The sequence below is a fragment of the Capricornis sumatraensis genome, chromosome 20, assembly GCF_032405125.1.
Source record: "Capricornis sumatraensis isolate serow.1 chromosome 20, serow.2, whole genome shotgun sequence".
In the NCBI taxonomy this organism is placed as follows: Eukaryota; Metazoa; Chordata; class Mammalia; order Artiodactyla; family Bovidae; genus Capricornis; species Capricornis sumatraensis.
Genome location: NC_091088.1, coordinates 70,886,505 through 70,907,804, shown reverse-complemented (window position 1 = coordinate 70,907,804; position 21,300 = coordinate 70,886,505). Strand labels below are relative to the sequence as shown.

The 21,300-nt window shown below is 48.1% G+C and overlaps 1 pseudogene; it reads right to left on the bottom strand.

Annotated features, from left to right (window-relative positions):
* Positions 1 to 2,549: 2,549 nt before the first annotated feature.
* LOC138096136 (olfactory receptor 5M9-like) lies at positions 2,550 to 5,315 on the bottom strand (annotated as a pseudogene).
* Between the last annotated feature and the right edge of the window lie 15,985 nt (positions 5,316 to 21,300).

Genomic DNA, 21,300 nt, shown 5'->3' with positions numbered 1-21,300 from the left:
CTTGCCTTGCAGATGATTCTTTGCCGCTGAGCCATTGGGGAAACCCCAGTAATCCCATGGGATTTTCCAGGCAAGAGCACTGGAGTGGGGAGCCATTGCCTTCTCCACGAATAAGTAAGGACAGTCAAAGATGTGCAGGCTCAAATGCCTGGTGACAACACACCTTATACACCTGCAAGCACAGTGCCAAAAAAAGTAGCTGAGATTTCCTAAGCTTAAGAAAGAGACTTGTAAGTACCCAAAAAGGCTAGCAAAATGGCCTAGATGACGGGTCAAAAGGGATCCAAAACCAAATAGTGTGACAACTGGAGTCTGAAAGGTCATAACAAGCCTAAGGACTCATCAAGTAGTTAGGACAAAGGGATGTATAACCTAATATCTAATATAGATCAGAAGCTTGAGTTTTTCTCCTTCTGGTTAAGACAGAAGACAAGATGCCCTTCTCTCAATACCAGAATAGTTTCTGAAGAGACTTGATCATTCTCAGGTAAAAATTGTCCTAGTGAGTGGTAAGATGCAGAGGTGAAGTGCCAAGGGTATGTTTATGGAAAGTATAATAAGGGCAAATATAGCACTAGAGCCAAGTGAGCTCCCAGGATGCAGTGACTTAATAAAGTAATTTATTCCTCTCTCAGGCAGCAGTATGAGTTAAGGGGTTTGGAAAAGGCAATTAGACCCTCAATATGTGGTTTCCATCTTTGTCTAAAAAGTGATCATTTCAGTGGCAACATTTTCAAGTGGGAAGGAAGAGAAAAAAGTCGATATCTAATGGCTTTAACATAGAGAAGGTGATCTTTGGGTTTCAGGCACCACTTTCTACTGATGGCTCATTGCCAAGACTTGACAACATTATGTATCCCACTGACAAGGGGCAATGGGAACAGTGGTGAACAGCTGGATGACAAATGTATTATTTATAAAATAAAACATAAAATAGTGGACACTGAGGAATATGTCTGCCATAAGGATCACAGAAAATGTGATCTTAAAGGGTCAAGTTAAAATGATCTCTGTCAGTATGATTGTTTCTTGAGCAGCCTATCGTTTCAGACTTGACACCAACTTGTTAGAATCAAACTTAGGTGATTTGAAAACATTTTAAAAAAATTTGTTAGTGTACTTTCCAATACTAATCAAATAGTACTCTTTCTTCCTGCTCAGAACCTAAAGTTATGAAAAAGAACTCTCCTCCCACCATCTGCTTTTTCTCAGAACCAATCTGAGGGAATGTGGCTTGTGGGCAATTAGTAAATTAGCCTGAGTAACAATACTTTCTGTGCTTAAGTGAATCCATCTTTCCAGTGATACTACCACAAGTAAATATTACTTCTCAGAGTCTTTCTACATATGTTCAAATGTGCACCCCTTTTAATTGGATTAGCCCTTAAATAAGAATAAACTCATTCATGAGAAATTGCTTCTGCTTCTGATTTGCTTTTATGATGGTATTATTAGCAAGAGTCAACAAGGACAAAAAATGTATTCCACTTATATTAATAATGAAGGTAGATTAAGTGGACACCAATCAACATAAATTGAACTGTAAACGTGTAATCAGATCCCAATGATAGAGTTTGAGCTGTGCTGATCACATTTTAACACATGTCTAGTGCAATGACATTTAGTTTTACACAGATTTTTATCTGGTTGATCCACTCTAGTTATTAAAAGCTTGACTTAAGCAGCTAAATACAGACCTAAGAATGTAATGTTAGTGACAAGAATTTGGAATCAAAAAAATACCTTCATCATAGCAATCAAATGTTTAACAGGACACTCTTCTGATCAAAAGTTAGATTTTAAATGACAAAAATCCATATTGTTTCATCTTTTTAAACTATGAGAAGGACATGATAGGCTTTACTCATAAATTGTTCACCTATTTAAATTAATGAAGAGAAAAGCAACTAACCAAAATCCAAACCAAAGAGTAGAATTACGGTGAGTCAACAGATTGTTTGAAACACAAATAGTGTTAATTATAGAGCAATAAATTCGGAGAGTTAACCTTCTGATTGATTCATGATACTAGTTGAAGATTCTGAATACATTTTTGTTTTCAAAAGTCCATGCATGTAAGAATGTTATTGAAAGCTTTTTTGATAAATGAGGATCCACCAACTTTTATATTCATGGAAAAGTGATGAAGTCTTAATTTTTTCTCATGAAATTATATATTACTTATAAAACAAGTGAAAAGCAATTATATATAGAAAATATCCTAAGAAAGCATGTTCAACTCTTACAAAGATACCTCCAAATTAACATGTCCTTGTCCAAATGTATTCATGAGTTATCCTATGACTACACTTAGCACAATTTTACATACACTGTGACTAACGTAATAGGTCAGGGTTAGTATGTTTGCATATGTAAATAGAGGAGGCTTAGTCCTGAGAGTCCATTCATGGGGTAAACCATCACTGTGTTAGACTGGACCTCTTAGTATATATAAGTGTTACCTGTATACAGTCTATTGTAAACAGGGAATTTATGTGCCTGGACATTTATAACAGGAAGAGGCATACACAGAATTATGGACTGCAGGTTCACTGCCCCAAGTTTGCCTTCCCGATTGCTTTGTTGACCGCCTCTTTCACATCTTTGTTCCTCAAACAGTAGATCATGGGATTCGGTATGGGAATCACTGTGGTGTAAAACCCAGCCACCATCTTCCCCTTCCCCACAGACTCTTCAGGGGGCCTCCTGAGATACATGGAGAGGAGAGTCCCATAAAACATGGTAACAGCTGCCAGGTGGGACCCACACGTGGAGAATGCCTTCCTCCTGCCATTGGCAGAGCGCATGTGCAGCACAGCTGCTATGATGAGGGTACAGGAAATGAGAAACACTGAGAGGGAATATGTGAAATTAATCCCAGCAATAACAACCATGGTGCGTTCTTTAATGTGGACCCCTCCACAGGCAATCTTGATAAGAGGAGGGTCAGCACAATAGAAGTGGTTGATTTCAAAGCTTCCTGTACAGAAGCACAGGCCATATGTCCACAGTGTGCAGGTTAGGCTAACAGAATCCATAGATGTATGGCACAGAGATGAGACGAGCACAAGCAGTCCTGGACATTTTACGGCCATAAAGCAGAGGGTTGCAGATGGCCATGTAGTGATCAAAGGCCATCACAGCCAAGATATATACTTCCACGGGGACAAGGGCTATGAGGAAGTAACACTGCACGAAACACCCCACATAGGAAATAGTCTTTGTCTCTGATAGTAAGTTTTCCAGCATCTTCAGAGTGACATTGGAAGAGAACCACATATCCACGAAAGACAAATGACTCAAGAAAAAGTATATGGAGCACTGAAGCTGGAGGCTGATGCTGATCAAAACAATCATACCAATGTTCCCTGTCAGAGTGAGCATGTAAACCACTAGAAACACCACAATAAATAGAACCTGAAGCTCCTGATGACTGGTCAACCAACCAAATCCATTCCAACATATTGTCTTATAGGAAATGACTTGAGACTCATAAATGTGAATATTCAATAAGGTCAGACAACCACTTTGTGCTGAACAGGGAAGTAATAAGAGTGAATCATTGAAATTCCATTGAATACTATTTTTGCGTATGACGGTTGCCTCTCATCGTCTATATTAATACAAATGCACATGTAATATTAACGTACTCATTTCCCTATGACTTGGAAGATTTCCTTTTTTAAAAATGTATTTATTTATTTTTGGCTACGCTTGGGCTCCTCTTAGTTGGGGTGTGTGGGCTCCTCGCTGCAGCAGCTTCTCTTGTGGAGCCCTGACTCCGGGTGAGCAGGCTTAAATAGCTGTGGCTCACAGGTTCTAGAGCGCAGGCTCAGTGGTTGTGGCTCTCGGGCTTAGCTGCTCCATGGCAGGTGGAATCTTCCTCCAACCAGGGATCAAACTTATGTCCCCTACATTGGTAGGCATATTCTTACCTACTGAGCCACCAGGGACATCCAGAAGATATCTTCTTATCTACGCCATTTTACGGGATGGTTGTCTTAAACTCTGGTCTTACAATCTAGTCATTGACATGCTTTTCTACACTATGCCAGCATATGATATAAAAAGCTTTCAACTTATGAAAATCCTAGTCTTGTTTTATTTTATTTAGCTATATATTTCACTTGCTTGATTACTGCTGCTTGCAAGACGAGGTAAGCAGTATTTAACAACACAGACTGTATCAGTTTAATAGTTACCTCAGAAAAGTAAACCACAAGTGGTTCAATCACCATACCAAAATTATATCAATAGATAAATTCTATATACATATAAAATAAAATTCAGGTGCCATGCTTTTAAAATGGTCTTATTTCATATTCTACTGCTTTTCAGCAACAATCCATTATATGTATAATTATTTATTTTCAAATGCAATGTCATTACAATTAAAATGTCCACAAGGAATGTTTTCTGTTTAATACACTTCCCCAGATAAGTCTTCTGAGAAGTAAACGGCTCTGAGTACTTAGGGATGCATCTGTAGGATTAACATCATCTTGGGAATTTGAGATCCCCATAATAATATTGCTTGAAGGGAATATTATGACATAAAATGGGCTGTAGTTATAATTGCTTACAATAATTCATTTACAAACATCAAAACCAATGTTATGTCAAATATATTTGCTATATTATATTTATTATTTATCACAGTCTATCCAGAAGTAGTCTAGGTTTTGAAATGTGAAAGTGAACAAGCTACACGAGATTTTGGTTTGCATCATAATTGATTCTTTTTGAAAAGGAGTGAATGAAACATACAGAAATGAGACAATTTAGGGAATGGAACTACTGTGAGATGAAAACGGAGCATGCTGATAAACACAGAAATAAGACAGGGAAAGGATGCACATAGAGTGGTCAAAGATCTCTTTGAGGAGGTGACTTTTCAGCTATGGGCAAGTAGCCAGTTATGTAAAAATATTGAGGAAAAAGAAAATTGAAAATACAAAAAGTTAGAAGAGGAGCTATTTTAAAAAGTGTATAAACTCTATGATTGTATCATGGCTCCCTCGAACTCACAATTTGGAAGTTGATTAATCTCTGTAAACACTCTTCCTACCCCTGAAATTACTCATTGGGAATTAAATACACCATAAAGAAAATGAGCTGGGCACATAACATAGTCGCTGATCTTTCAGTTCTGGTCTGGGTTCACCTGTACCCTATGTTTTCATGATCATAGATCTTCTGGCTTCTAGGTGTGGATAAACTAAACCAGATGAGAGTTACTGCTTTTGACTGGGAGATAGAGCTAAGACCAAGAAGTTTCATATATAAAAACTCTTACCTCTGCTTGGTGGACCCATAATTACCTAATTAACAGAGTTTGATTTGGATTATTGGTACATCTAATTATAAAAGGATGAGATCGTTAGATAGCATCACCAAGTCAGACATGAGTCTGAGCAAACTCTAGGAGATAGTGAAGGACAGAGGAGCCTGGCATGCTGTAGTCCATGGAGTCTCCAATAGCCAAATATGACTTAGTGACTGAACAACAGCAGCAGCTAAATATACATAAAGAATCACCAAGGCGCCTAAGAAACATGGAGTAATACTGCTTCTCCAGTTTCCCTTCCTGTGTGATATGTGGGTTTTCTTCCACTTTTCATAATCATTAGCTCTGTGATAGCAGAGTTTGTCTCATTCATTTTACAACACTTCAAATGGACTACAGTAGTTGTTATATATTGTAGACATTCAGGGATATTCACACATGATTTTTAAGCATCCTGATCTCCAGATCCGCTTCATAGAATGCATTACTGTGTCCATAACTAAAAAAATCTCTATTAAAACCTTGTTCTAGTGGCAACAGTCTCAATTTTAAGGTAAGATAATAGCTAACTTTTGTTGAATCCTTACACAATCTTTTATAAATAAAGGTCCCATGAGAGAGGTTCTAATTAGAAGCACTGACAGACTAAGAGGCCCTCCTTGGGTCGGACATCTGCAAACTGACAGTTTTTTCCAAAGCTAAATAGACTCATCATCTAGGATGCAATACTACACCTCTTGTATTTAGACAACAGCTTTGAGAAACTGTGTTCAAACAAAAACTAGCATAAAATAATGCACAGTAGCTGTATCCTGGGTTAAAAATTGGTTAAAAACTGAAAGACATCAGAATGGTCTTCTGTAAAATGAATTAATAAGCAAGTTAGGGCACATATACATCAAGGGGAGCAGAATATGCCACCCCAAGTTGTGTCTTTTTAACAGCATAATTCTGGACTGACATTTAAAAAACAGCAGATCCAGGAGAATGTTTGAAAGTGCCCTTTTAGGAATTAAATTTACATTTATTAGGGAAATCTCCACTTGTAAGGCTGTCTCCACCTGTGTACCAGAAATGGAAGGATAACTAAGTCTTCAGAGGAGCTAGTCCATGGAGATGGCCTGGATGTAGTTCTGCATAATATCCAGACCCTTGTTTACTGTCCTTTGCCTCCAAACCTCCCAAATCATTCTACTGTGCCCCCCCGCCAAATATCCTTCTTTTGTTCTGCACATAAGTTACAGGCTTGGGCCATTTCAGGTTTTCCTAGGTACCTTACAAGCATATAGGGGGTATGCATGGTAATAAGCTTCTGTTTTCCTCCAGTTCATCTGCCTTTCATTGTGGGGGAAAGTCTCAATGAGGAAAAGAGAAATATAAAGGGAACATTATTTTTCCTCCAATACACATGCAATGGAATAGTATTCGGAAATATAACAGAATGAACCATCAAACCAAGCAAAAACCGTGGATGAATCTTACATGTATATTGCTAAGTGAAAGAATCCAGTCTACACACTAATGACCCCATTTATACAACATTCTGAAAAAGGCAAAACAAACTTAGAAAAAGATTATGAGGTAGGAGGTTCAATATTCCATCTGATACATCGCAGATGAAATGGTTGGATGGCATCACCGACTCGATGGATGTGAGTTTGAATAAGCTCCGGGAGTTGGTGATGGACAGGGAAGCTTGGCGGGCTGCAGTCCATGGGGTCACACAGAGTCAGACACAACTGAGCGACTGAACTGACATGACAGATGAGTATCTACCACTGTGCATTTGAATAAACCCACAGATCTTCAGACCTCACTTAGTAAATCATAATCTATTCAAATGTAGTTATTTAGGACATGAGAGTGTCACAGAATGGAGCACAGAATGCGGCAGTCTAAATGACTTAGAAATGCATGGAAAAAAACTCACTTTTTGTTGGTGGCAGGGACAGCATAGGCTGACGAGAGCTGAAGCACCAGCAGGTCCTGAGGATCTTAGCGCAAAGAAAGCCAAAATTGGGAAGATAAAGGGGTACAGCAGGGCCCCCAACCCGTTCCAGTCCTCTTGCTTCTCAGCCCGCTCTCTGGGCCTGGAGGAGGGTCCTCTCCGACTGGTCCACTATGGACCCATGGGCAGCGTCACTGCGTGGTGACAGCCGGGCACACGGGGCCCCTGGGCCACATGCAGCTGCCCAGGGCTTCCAGGAGCCCGTGTGCAAGCGCCGGGACAGACATCGGACACATAGACTCACCACCTAAAGTGGAAACACCTGGTTCCTAGGAATCTGGGACTTAGCTCTTTTAAGGCCCTTTCCTTGGCCCTCGCCCTCCTGGGCTGCTGTGTCTCCTCCTGACTCCTCCCCCTGAGACGTGTGGCTCACAGGAGCCTCCCCAGGACCTGAGCTGCTCAGCAGCCCCCACTGTGGTCCAGCCTCTCAGAGGGGCTGCTCCACCGCCCGTTGTGAACAGGGGAACTGGCCGTGGAAAGGCCGCCTGCGTGACGGTCGGGAGACAGCTGCGCGGGGACGGCCACGCCCAGGCCGCCGGGCCGCCGGGTTCACGGGCTTTCTCCTAGTAAGGGCCTCGGAGATCCCTCGGTCCTGCTGGAAGTGTTCTGGAACGCGAGTGCAGGAAGCTAGCACACACTTTCCGTATTCCGGTCCTGCAGTGAGGCTCAAGCCTTTCCCCTTCACGACCGCACTGTCCATGTCGGGAGTCACTTAGACCGTTTTCCGTTTAGTTGCTCTGATTAACTCCAAGGACCACATGCCTACAGGCGTCTCTAACTGGAGCCTGCACGGCCCCAGGTCCAGGCACGGGGGACGCAAAACAGAGTGCCTGTGACACAGCTTCCTGGGGCATCACGTTTATTCCCGGTGCTTTAGAAGGACACCCATTCAGCCTGAACTAACCCACAATGTCCCAAAGCCGAAACACCAGTGGGTCCTGAGGAGACCCATCTCCTGTCAGCCTGCAGTGAACCCCACAGCGTCCCGAGGCCAAAACCTGAGCAGGTCCTGAGGAGACCAGACTCCCTTCAGCCTGAACTGAACCCCACAGCGTCCCAGAGCTGAAGCCCCAACGGGTCCTGAGGAGACCAGACTCCCGGCAGCAGCCGCAGGCAGCCAGGCGCTCCGGCGGAGCGGGAATCCCGCCTGGGGTGGGGGTGGGCCGGGGAGGCGGGCTCTCGCCCCCTGCCAGCCAATGGGAACTGCAGCTCAAGCCGCCCTCACCGGCGCAGGCACAGCTCGGTGGAGACTCCGCCCCTCAGGGAAGTTCCGCTAGGTCCATTAACTGGAAATTCAAACTGAAATAGTGCCAATATCCAAAACTTCTCCGAAATAGTTAAGGAATAATTAACTTGAAACTGTATAGAATGAAATGTAGTCACCAAATTCGCTCAAATTTATTAACAGACATTTAAATTTTGAAACTATCAAAACTCTGGACATAAGCATAGGAAATCTACATGACCCTGGGTTTGGCCTGTAGATCATGAGCTTTGAGTGTCAACACACAAGCTGTCAGTCCACAAAAGAAAAACATTGTGGACTTTATAGAAATAAAGATGTGTATTCTGAAAGACCTCATTCAGAAAATAAAAATACAAGCCACAAACTGGGAGAAAATATTTTCAAAATTCATATTTGATACAGGATTTGGACACAAAATAGACAAAGACCTCTTGAACAACCCTATAAACAATAAGTAAAGATCTGAACAGATACCCAGCCAAAAAAAGTTACACAGATAGTACAAAACAGAAACACGCTCAACATCATACACCATTAGGGAATTACACATTAAAGTCACAAGCTATCACACTACACATATTAGGCTGCTAAACTCTAAATATATGACAATACCAACTGCTGGAGGCTGAGGAATAGTAGGAACGCTCCCTCACTGCTGGTGGGAAGCACGCACAGCCACCTTGTAACACAGCTGGGCAGTTTTCTCCAAAGCTAAACGCACCTCACCTTGGGATCCAACAATCGTACTTCCAGTATTTAGAAAACTGCTTTGAAAAACCCATGCCCAAACGTAAACAAAGATGAACGTAGGCACAGCAGCACTATCCATAATAGTTAAAAGCTTGAAGTAATCATGGTATCCTTCAATAGATGAATGCACAATCAAATTGGTGTATATCCATGTCAAACCAAGTAGAACATGCCACCCCAAAATATGCCTCTCTGCTGTGAGGGTTGCTGAAGTCCACTTCCATGGAAAAAAAAAAAAAAGAGGACTCTCAGCAAACTAAGTAGCAATTGCCGTTTTGTGATGGACATTTACCACAGAGAAATCTCTGCATTTAAGGGTTGTCCCTGTTTGCACCAGAAATAAAAGGATAATTAAAACTCAAGTAACTTATCAATGGAGAGGTCCCGGCTTAAATCTATAAACAATCATACCCTTCTTTACTGTGTTTTGTGTAATTACCTTCCATATGGCTTCTCCCATTCTTCAGGGTCTTGTTTTTAGCTGAAGATGGCATTTAAGGTGATGACTTTGGGCATTTCAGGGAGTGACTCAGGTTTCTTTGGTAGCTCCCCTGTATACAGAAGCTGTTTGTTGTTTTAGTCACTAAGTCGCGTTCGCCTCTGTGCAACCCCACGGACTGTAGCCCGCCAGGCTCCTCTGTCCATGGGATTCCCCAAGCATGAATACTGGAGTGGGTTGCCATTTCCTTCTCCAGGGGATCTTCACAACCCAGGGGTCAAACCCAAGTCTCCTGTATTACAGGCAGATTCTTTACCACAAAGCCACCAGGGAAGCATAGGGGAGGTATGCTTCTGTTTTTACTTCTGGTGATTTGTCTCTTATTGTGGAAGGGCAGAGTGAAAATTGTTTTTCCTCCCACACACATGCAATGGAGTATTACTCATCCATATTAAGGAATGAACCACCAAACCTTGAAAAGCGTGGTTAACTCTCACGTGCATATCACTCAGTGAAAGAATACAGTCTGGAGTATGACCTCATCTATGACATTCTAGGAAAAGCAAAGCTACACAGATGATAAGCAGGTCATCTGCTGAAGGGGGCTGAAGCGTTCCCTGTGATGCTTTAGGACGGACACCTGTCACCATGCATTTGTCTATGCTTGATTTGTACAACCCAAGGGATCAAACAATCTATTCAAGTATAGTTATCTAGAGTGTAGGAGAGCCGCAGGACAGAATACACAATGCAACAAGACCTAACCACGTTAGAAATGCACTGAAAAGATATCTCACTGAAGGAGATGGGGCAAAATGTGGTGACTTTGGAAATGAATGAATAGATACACAAAAGGCAAATGGCCTGCACATAAACACTGGGCTTCATTTTACAAAGATCTTTCCAGAGTGCAGTAGCTAGCAATTCTGAGACCGCTGTACACGTAATCTGAAGAGGAGAAAAGAGCTGACAGATGCAGACGGTGGGGGCCAGGCTCCTCACTGCAGGAGTGGGAAGTCACAGATAAGCAGAGAACAAGAGGACGGAGCTGAGCCCCTGACCACCACTCCTTACGGCTCTGAGTTGTCTCCAACAGGACCACCATCACCTGCACGCAGGTGAAAAGAGCTGACAGACACAGATGGTGGGAGCCCGGCTCCTCGCTGCAGGAGTGGGGAGTCACAGATAAGCAGAGAACAAGAGGACGGAGCTGGGCCCCTGACCACCACTCCTTATGGCTCTGAGTTGTCTCCAACAGGACCACCATCACCTGCACGCAGGTGAAAAGAGCTGACAGACGCAGATGGTGGGAGCCCGGCTCCACAATGCAGGAGCGGGGAGTCACAGATAAGCAGAGAACAAGAGGACAGAGCTGGGCCCCTGACCACCACTCCTTACGGCTCTGAGTTGTGTCCAACAGGACCACCATCACCTGCACGTGGGTGCTATAACCCACCTGCCCCCTCCTGGTCTTTCCCCTTCCTCCCTGCGATGATTCCAGTGACATTTCCAGCCTGCAGCCCTCTCCCACGGCAGGTGCATCTGTCCATCCACGGCCTCCCCATCTCATCCTGAGGACTAACAGGCCCCTCGAGGACTGCGGTCCTGCTGCTCCCCACGCCCAGGAGGCAGCCCCGACTTCTCCAGCTGCTGAGCCCAGACACCTGGTGAAACCGAGCAGGAGCCTAGGGGCCCTCCCAGGACAGACCCCATCCCGTATCCCCTGCCGTAGCCCCTCTCTGAAGTATGGAGATGACAGTAGGTGAGGCACACTCAGGGAGGTGTTTACCGCTGCTAAAAGCCCCACTCAGTGGAAGAAGTAAACTACTTGATGAGCATGAACAGGTCACCCCCAGAGTGCCCAGTGCCTGAGGATTTGTGAGGTTAGCCACCTGTTACCTCACCAGCCAGAGAACCGTGCACCAGCGAATCACATACTCTGTGACCCTCCCTCCCTCATGTGGCCGTAAAACTGCTTTCCTGAAGCCCTTCAGGGATCTCAGGGTGTAGAGCACGAGCTCCCTGTCTCCGCGTACTGGTGCCTTTACAATTAATGCTGCCCTTTCCTTTACGGCACCCGGTGTCAGGCGACTGGCTTTACTGCACTCAGGTGTGTGGACTCAAGTTTGGTTCAGTAACACAGACACCTCCCAGTTCCCAGTTCCTTGTGCCCCAGGGACTGTCAGCTTCTTCTCCGGGGCATATGGCCAACCCCCACACTCATTCCCCTCTACACCCACGGCCCTGGCCCAAGCCTACTCCCTCCATCAGGCCCTGCAAAGCTCCCTGCCCTCACGGTGCGTCTCACATCCCACACAATACGGTCTTTTTGAAGCCTGAACAAGACCATGCCCTACTCCTCCCTGTGATTCCCCTCACCTGATGAAGCCAGGCCTGATCCATTCCAGGTGACTCCAGGATCCTCATTCTCCAGACTCCACGTGTGTGGCCGCTGTCTGCGCCCGTCTATACAGACCTGTGGTGAACTCCTAAAATGAGGGTTATTTTATATGCAGATAATGGGGTGAATGGCAGCCCCCAGAAGATGTGCCCCCCCAGAACACAGGAACAGGGCCGTATCTGGGAAAAGCGTCTTTGCAGATGGAGTTAGGATCTCAAGGTCAGGGCATCTGGGGTGGGGGTGACCTTCAGTCCAGCTGACAGAGTCCTTATAGGAGATGGAAGAGGACGCAGACAAGAAGCCCCGTAGAGATGGAAGCAGAGGTGGGAGGGGGCGCCCCAAGCCCTGGGACCCTGGAGCCCCAAGGCTGGAGAAGGCAGGAAAGACCCCATCCTGGAGCCCCAAGGCTGGAGAAGGCAGGAAGGACCCCATCCTGGAGCCTCTGGAGGGACCTCAGCCCTGCGCCACCTTGGTCTCAGGGGTCTGGTCTCCAGGACCGGGGGAGGATGAACTCCTGTTGCTTTAAATCTCCCAACATGTGGTCGTTTATTAGAGAAGCCACAGAGAACTCACACAGGCCCTGCTCTGTAGGGTCCTAGAAGTGTGGGTCTCACTAAAGGAGGCTGGAGGCTGGAGGCTGGATTACAGAACCCCTGGAGTCAGAACTGGGCCCTCAGAAATGCTAAAGCAGTGGCTGGACCCCAAAATGTTGAGAGGTCAAGTCTGAACCCTGTCCCTAGGGGTACTGGCTGCACATGCCTCCCCAGGTTCTTACACCTGTGTGTGGCAAAGTAAGTATCTAGTCCTGACTGAGGACATTTAATGTCACTGTTCACATTGCTCATTAAGAACCCACCAGTTACACAGGTGAAAACCCAATTAGAATGCTTGCTACACCAATGAGCAATTCTGAAGATGGTCGGGGGTGGGGACTTATGTGCAGACACCAGCCCTTCCACCCTCCCACCCCTCCTCCACACTGCAAACCCCCTTCTCCACATCCCAGACCCCCTCCTCTACCCTCCAATTCCCCTAACCCTAACCCCAACCCCGAACCCGAACCCTAAACCCAACCCGAACCCGAGCCCTAAACCAGAACCAGAACCAGAACCCCTAACCCTCTCCTGTCCTAGGTCTTTCTTGAAAGATTGAGCTGGCAAATGCTGGTAAGTTTCCTGGCTCGAATTCTAGGATTTGCCATGAGCCACAACTACTGTCCTCTAGGGCCCGCATGCTGCAGCCACGGAAACCTGGGAGCCTGGGGCCTGCGCTCTGCAGGAACAGAAGCTGCCTCACTGAGAAACCTGCACGCGCAATTGAAGAGTGGCCCCTGCTCCCTGCAACTAAAAAAAGCCCATGTGCAGCAACAAAGACACAGCACAGCCAGAAAAATAAATGAATAAATACAATTTTTGCAAAGCCTCAAATTTTATGTAAGGTACTTTTATTCACCTCCTACTCACTGTATGAGGGTGGCCATTAAAACATACTTTGCTTCCAGATAAGCAGAAAAGCGATGGAATCTGACAATATTCTTTTGTCCCACATGATTTCCAAAACCAAGAGGTAGGTGAGGACAGACCCCAGTCCCTGTTTCGGGACGAGAGAGTGGTTTGTGGGAATTGTGGAGGAAGGGGGAATCGCTCCTCGTTTGGGACTATTTCTTCCAGGGCATTGGAAGCCATGGGACTTCAGGATGTCTAACCTCAGCAGAGAAGGGCGGGGTGACCTGAGTCTGAATCCCCCCACTGGAAGCCCAGGCTCCAGGCGCTCCCTGGACAGAGGAGGCAGCATCTCCGCTGCCTGAGTGCCCAGCGGAGGCTCTCATGGTGCTGTCGCAAGGGAAGCACCAGGTCTGCGTGCCCTCCAAGGTCCACGCACCCCACCAAGCTCCTCTGTGACCCAGAGGCAGTGACAAGACAGGGACGGAAGACCGTCCCTGTTGCCTCATTTTCTGAAAATTGTACCTTTAAGAAATATTTTTGGAAATGATGCAGGGAAGGACATGATTTCCTGAAAATTCTGCAGGGTAACTCAGATTGAAGATGTGAGAGACACATCCAACCACAGGGAGGAGAGAAATAATAAGGAAATCAACACAAAAACTCAGGCAGGCAAGTGTGCACACAGGACGTTAGAAGTCGGGATAGGTTGGCTTCCAGGACCTCCATTGCTGACTGTTTATTGGACACCTGATAGATCCTGTAAATGTACAAAGTCACCTTATCAAACCTAGAGATTCACTGCAGACAGATTTGACCACAAAGTCCTTGATTTAGGAATGTTCAGAGCATCCTCCTTGAACACCAGCTGAATCTGTTTTCATCAATGATATTGTTGTTCAGTCATTAAGTCATGTCTGACTCTGCGACCCCATGGACTACAGCATGCCATGCTTTCCTGTCCTTCACCATCTCCCGGAGCTTGCTCAAACTCATGTCCATTGAGTCAGTGATGCCATCCAACTATTTCATCCTCTGTTGCCCCCTTCTCCTCCTGCCCTCAATCTTTCCCAGCAGGGTCTTTTCCAATGAGTCAAGTTAGAGTCAGGTGGCCAAAGTATTGGAGCTTCAGCAATAGTCTTTCCAATGACTAGTCAGGATTGATTTCCTTTAGGGTTAACTGCTTTGATCTCCTTGAAGTTCAAGGGACTCTCAAGAGTCTTCTCTAACACCACAGTTTGAAAGAATCAATTCTTCAGCATTCAGCCTTCTTTATGGTCCGACTCTCACATCCGTACATTACTACTGGAAAAACCATAGCTTTTACTATATGAACCTTTGTCAGCAAGTGATGTTTCTGCTTTTTAATACATTGTCTAAGTTTGTCATAGCTTTTCTTCCAAGGAGCAAGTGTCTTTTAACAGCTGCAGTCACCACCAGTGTCCCCTGCCCCCACACAGCCCCCTTCTGAACCTGACACTTGGTGGGCACCTTTCAGCCATCCACGGAGGAGAAAACCACTGGCCCCAGAGGGCTGATGGGGGAGCAGCGTCCCAGCACAGCCAGACCCACCTCAGCTCCACTTGGAGCCAACGGCGAAAGAAACAGGACAGAAGGGGAGCTCAGGGAAGTTTGTGATCACAAACTGCAGTGCCCTGGGACTTGGGCAGGAAGAGGTGGACCATGGGGTGGGATGGGAGAGGAGCTGAACCCAGAAGAGGGCCTAGGACAAGGGTCCAGGGGCAAGCTTGCTGACTGTGGGCAGCTGAGCAGGGCTGGGGGCCCCGATCTTGCCTCCAGGCCTGGCTGAAGACGGGATGGGCCTGCGGGGCTCCCTCTCTGCTCAGGCCCCATCTCCCACGTCCACACTACCTGTAGGCTCGCAAGCCCCACAGACAGGTCTGTTTTCAGGCCAGGCGTCCAAAGGCAAGGGGACCGGAGCCCCGGGCTGGAGCAGGAGCTCACGGCAGAGGACAAGCCAGGGTGCCCGGGGCCACCCACCCCACTTGCCGTGCTCCCCAGCTCACCCACGGCCACGTCCCTCCTCCCTCCCAGGGCCGGTCAGTGGGGGCGGGGCTTCACTGAGGGGGTGAAGAGGCAGCTAGGATTTGAGGGGAACAGAGATCAGAGGCGTGTGGCCGGACACTCCTTCCACCCAGGCCCACCCTCCGGACCCCTGAGTCTCTTGGCAGGGCTTGTCTGGGGTCAGCCTTTGCCTCTGCAGGTCCTGAAGCCTGGCAGGAGGGTGAGAGGCCAGAAAACAAGCAGAACCCTCTCTGAACCCCACCCCAGGAGCCCAACTCTGGGGACAGGAGGGGCTCAGTGCAGTGAGCAAGGCAGAGGAATACCGCCCAGTGAGCCTAGAGCCTCTGGCAATTTCACTAGGAAACCTAGGGCGCACTGGCTCCAAAGCGCCCAGGACGCAATAAACTGGAGAGTTCATCAAGGCTTCTAAAACCATGTATTTGCGAGGTTCACTTGAGACAAATCATTTGATGACCAAAAAACAAACAAACAAACAAAAAATCCAGGGATTGATATAAAATGGAAGCATGCAGGCCAGGGTCACAGTCTGGAAGTCTCAGAACTTCCAAAGCGCCCCCTCCACCACACGCCATCTAGGGCCTAGCTCCTCTCTCAGAAGCTGGCCATAGCGGCTGACCTCGTTCAGGGCGAGGCAGACGCTGGGGCTGCGCTCTGGCTGGGGGTCATTGTCCCTGATGCCCCGCAAGCCAGAGTCCACGTGTGCTCGGGCCTTGGCCAGGTGCCCAGCGAGCTGTCCTCGCCCTCCCCCGGCTGCAGCTCCAGCTCCAGCCCCACCAGCTCCTCGCTGGACGGCTCTGCGCCCCCGCCCTTGCTGGCGGGGCGAGGAAGACCCTCCGCAGAGAGCAGGCCTTGAACGTGGCGAGCCCGCCGTGGGTGGCTGGGTGGCTGGCTGAGGGCTGGGACATCCGCGGGCAGGTCCTCCACGCGCACGTCGTCGGAGAGGTCGTCCAGGTTCCCAGGGCGTCGGGGAGCGTGGTCCAGGACAAGCAGCGCTTTGAATGGGGGTGCGTGCGGGGCACAGTACCTATCCACCGTGGGGCAGAAGTCCCCGAGCCGCTCCTGGAAGAAGCTCCTGGTGACCCATGCCCCCTGTGCGAGCGCCACAGCGCGGGCAGGGTGGGTTTGGAAAAGCCCCCTGAGAGCACGCGGGTTCTCCGCGAGGAACACCAGCAGCGGCTTCAGCTTGAAGCCGTCGGCGGCGTTGCTGCTGAGCAGCAGGGTCAGGAGATCGCGGGCGCCTGTAAGCCCAGGGTCCGGCGTCTCCGCCGCGAAAGGGCCGGTCCTGCTGGGCAGCCGCCTCCAGAACAACCAGGTCTCCTCCCCACGGAACACCTGCCGGGCCGCGTCGCCGCCGTCCGGGATCTCTCTCTGCAGCGGCGCCGGGCACCTGCCCGCAGCCCTTGCAGCGCCTTTAAGCGCGCGAACCAGCCGCAGCTGGTCTCGACGGTCTCAGGCCCAGCCCCGCGCCTTGCACCCGCTTGAGCTCCGCGAGCAGGCTACGGCTGCGGGCCTTCTCCTGGCCCAGCACCGCGCTGCCGGGCGCCGCGCCTCCTCGGGTCCTTGATCTGCACGCCCAGCAGCCGCTCCATGTTCTCCACCACCAGGCTGCGGCCGTGCGTCAGCCTGGCGGTAGCGCGCGGCGTGGATGCTTGCGAACTCGCTCGGATCTTGTCCTTGTCGCGGATAGCAGCCACGAGGGTGGCGGACAGCCCTAGGGTCCTCCCAATCCCGCTGAGCTTCTCTCCGGCTCCAAGAGCCGCAACACCTCGAGCTTCACCTGCAGGTCAATGGCCTTGCGGTCCCGCTTGGCGCTCTGGCGCTGGCGCGCAACACGGCGGCCTCTCCAGGGGCGGGCTTCGGGCCCACACCGCTCTCTCCAGCACATTTCTGCTCCCGCCATGTGGCCGCCGATTTCAGGACCGCTGCCGCCCCTGCCCCGACCTGCTGCAAAACAGGCGGCGGCATTTACGGGTGCTAAGTGCCCACGGGCCCGAGGATAACCGTCAGAGGTCACCGGCTCATGTCTCGCTCTAGGTGGGGGATTCCGGGCTCGCTGCTCACTGGATGGATTATTGCCCCACGGACCACAGAAACTTCACCGAAAACCCACTGCCACCTACCCAGGCTCCCAGTACACCAGCCCACCTCACCTACTCGCAGGCCTCAGCAAAGCCTCCAGAGTGGCAGGACACACTGAAAACTGATGTCAGACCAAGCACAGAAATTACCAGACGTTAGAGCCTGGTCCCAGCTCCCCGCTTGGCAGCGGCCAGGCAAAGGAGAGGAGCCAGCTGGCCGGCGGTGGCTGCCACGTCAGGGCCCTGACTTACCAGACGGGAGCCATGTCGCTAAGGGTGTCAGGACTCGGGGCTTTAGTTTCTGAGTGTGTTGTGGGTTTTTTTTAATTGACTTATTTCGGGGCCATGCCACGGGGCATGTGGGATCTTAGTTTCCCCAACCGAGGTGGCACCTGAGCTCCCCCCTGTGGAAGAGCGGAGTCCTAGCCCCTGTACCACCAGGGACATCCCGTGTTTGACTGTTTCTATGCAGGAAATGCTTGTGCAGGGGAAAACCGCCCAGACAGCATACTGCAGGCCCCGGCCCCACGTCCTTCCACAACGCAGCGGGCGGCCCAGCGCTGAGGCAGCGCCACAGTCAGGATGGGTGATGGGAGCCTGACCCAGCAGCACCCCGGTGTGTCTCAGAGTTGCCGGCAGGACGCCAACTGAACCCAGCTCGGGCAGGTCTGGCAAGGCCGCTGCAGATGCTCCCAGGCCCAGCGGTGTCTCAGGAACACCCAGGAACGGCAGTCGGCAGTGGGGAGGGCTGGGATGGGGTCCCCTCTCCCCCATCACCAGGCCACGCTCCTGGGCTGGTCTGCTCTCCTTCCTGCGTGTGAGCAGGTACCTCTCGTCATGGGGCAGCCCCTGGGTTACCCACCAGGATCACAAACACGCAGGAGCCCCCGACACAGAGAGATGTTCTGGTGGCCAGGCAGGCCCGGAGGGCAGAAGAGCCCAAGAGGACAGAGCCAAGATAATGGTGTGCGTCCCAGAATGAGAGGCGAACAGTGGCCCACATGCCCCATCGGCCTGGGCAGACAACTCCAACAGAGCCACTAAAGGCTGGGGCTGCCTGCACCACTGGAGGGGAGCCCGGCACGAATGAAGGGACAGCAGTGGGCTGCAGAGTGTGGATGGGGCTTTCTTTGGAAACATCGACGTGGCCCACATTCACGCACACATCCATGTGTGCACTGCCCGTGTGTACATGAGGGACGAAGGACAGACACACAGTGGGCGACAGTGACCATCTCCACGGAGGCAGACTGGGTGTGAGGCATAAACTTTATACACTTCTGCTGAGGTCTGAATTACTATAGAATGCACCTACATTTTACATTTTTCTTTAAAATCGGAAGACATAAATAATGACCACTCTATTTCTTTGTCCAATAGAAACTGCTAAACTGCAGTAAGTCCCCTACATAAGAACAAGTTCTATTCCAAGAGCACATCTGTAGGTCCAAAAAATTAGCCTAGGGACCTAACACAACTGGCTACACAGTACTGAAACAATACTGTACTTAGTACAGCTACATAGTACTATAATAGCACTGTATATAGTACTGGCCACATAGTACTATAATAGTACTGTATATAGTACTGGATACACAGTACTGCCATCATACTGTATATAGTAGTAGCTACACAGTACCTCAATAGTACTGTATATAGTATTGGCTACATAGTACTATAATAGTATTGTATATAGTACTGGCTATACAGTCAGCAGTGGCCACAGGACTGGAAAAGGTCAGTTTTGATTCCAATCTCAAAGAAAAGCAATGCCAAAGAATGCTCAAACTACTGCACAATTGCACTCATCTCACACGCTAGTAAAGTAATGCTCAAAATTCTGCAAGCCAGACTTCAGCAATATGTGAACCGTGAACTCCCTGATGTTCAAGCTGGTTTTCAAAAAGGCAGAGGAACCAGAGATCAAATTGCCAACATCCACTGGATCATGGAAAAAGCAAGAGTTCCAGAAAAACATCTATTTCTGCTTTATTGACTATGCCAAAGCCTTTGACTGTGTGGATCACAATAAACTGTGGAAAATTCTTCAAGAGACGGGAATACCAGACCACCTAACCTGCCTCTTGAGAAATCTGTATGCAGGTCAGGAAGCAACAGTTAGAACTGGACATGCAACAACAGACTGGTTCCAAATAGGAAAAGGAGTACGTCAAGGCTGTATATTGTCACCCTGATTATTTAACTTATATGCAGAGTACATCATGAGAAACGCTGGACTGGAAGAAACACAAGCTGGAATCAAGATTGCCGGGAGAATATCAATAACCTCAGATATGCAGATGAATCCACCCTTATGGCAGAAAGTGAAGAGGAGCTAAAAAGCCTCTTGATGAAAGTGAAAGAGGAGAGTGAAAAAGTTGGCTTAACGTTCAACATTCAGAAAACGAAGATCATGGCATCCGGTCCCATCACTTAATAGGAAATAGATGGGGAAACAGTAGAAACAGTGTCAGACTTTATTTTTTTGGGCTTCAAAATCACTGCAGATGGTGACTGCAGCCATGAAATTAAAAGACGCTTACTCCTTGGAAGAAAAGTTATGACCAACCTAGACAGTATATTCAAAAGCAGAGACATTACTTTGCCGACTAAGGTCCGTCTAGTCAAGGCTATGGCTTTTCCTGTGGTCATGTATGGATGTGAGAGTTGGACTGTGAAGAAGGCTGAGCACCAAAGAATTGATGCTTTTGAACTGTGGTGTTGGAGAAGACTCTTGAGAGTCTCTTGGACTGCAAGGAGATCGAACCAGTCCATTCTGAAGATCAGCCCTGGGATTTCTTTGGAAGGAATGATGCTAAAGCTGAAGCTCCAGTACTTGGGCCACCTCATGCGAAGAGGTGACTCATTGGAAAAGACTCTGATGCTGGGAGGGATTGGGGGCAGGAGGAGAAGGGGACGACCGAGGATGAGATGGCTGGATGGCACCACGGACCTGATGGACATGAGTCTGAGTGAACTCCAGGAGATGGTGATGGACAGGGAGGCCTGGCGTGCTTTGATTCATGGGGTCGCAAAGAGTCGGACACAACTGAGCGACTGAACTGAACTGAACACAGTACTATGACAGTACTGTATATAGTACTGCAATAGTACTGTATATAGTACTGGCTACATAGTACTGCCATAGTCCTGTATATAGTACTGGATACATAGTACTGTATATAGTACTGGCTACCCAGTACTGCAATAGTACTGTATATAGTAGTGGATACATAGTACTGCCACAGTACTGTATATAGTACTGGATACATAGTACTATATATAGTACTGGCTACACAGTACTGTGATAGTACTGCTACAGTACTGGCTACACAGTACTGTGATAGTACTGTATATAGTACTGCCTACATAGTACTATGATAGTACTGTATATAATACTGGCTACACAGTACTGCATAGCACTGTATACAGTACTGGTTACATAATACTATAATAGTACTGTATGCAGTATTGGCTACAGAGTACTATAATAGGTTTATAATACTTTTCACATAAATAACACATAAGAAATAAACACACAAAATAAAGAAAGCATCTTTAATCGTATAGTATAATACCTTAGAAAGTGTAGGAGTATAGCAC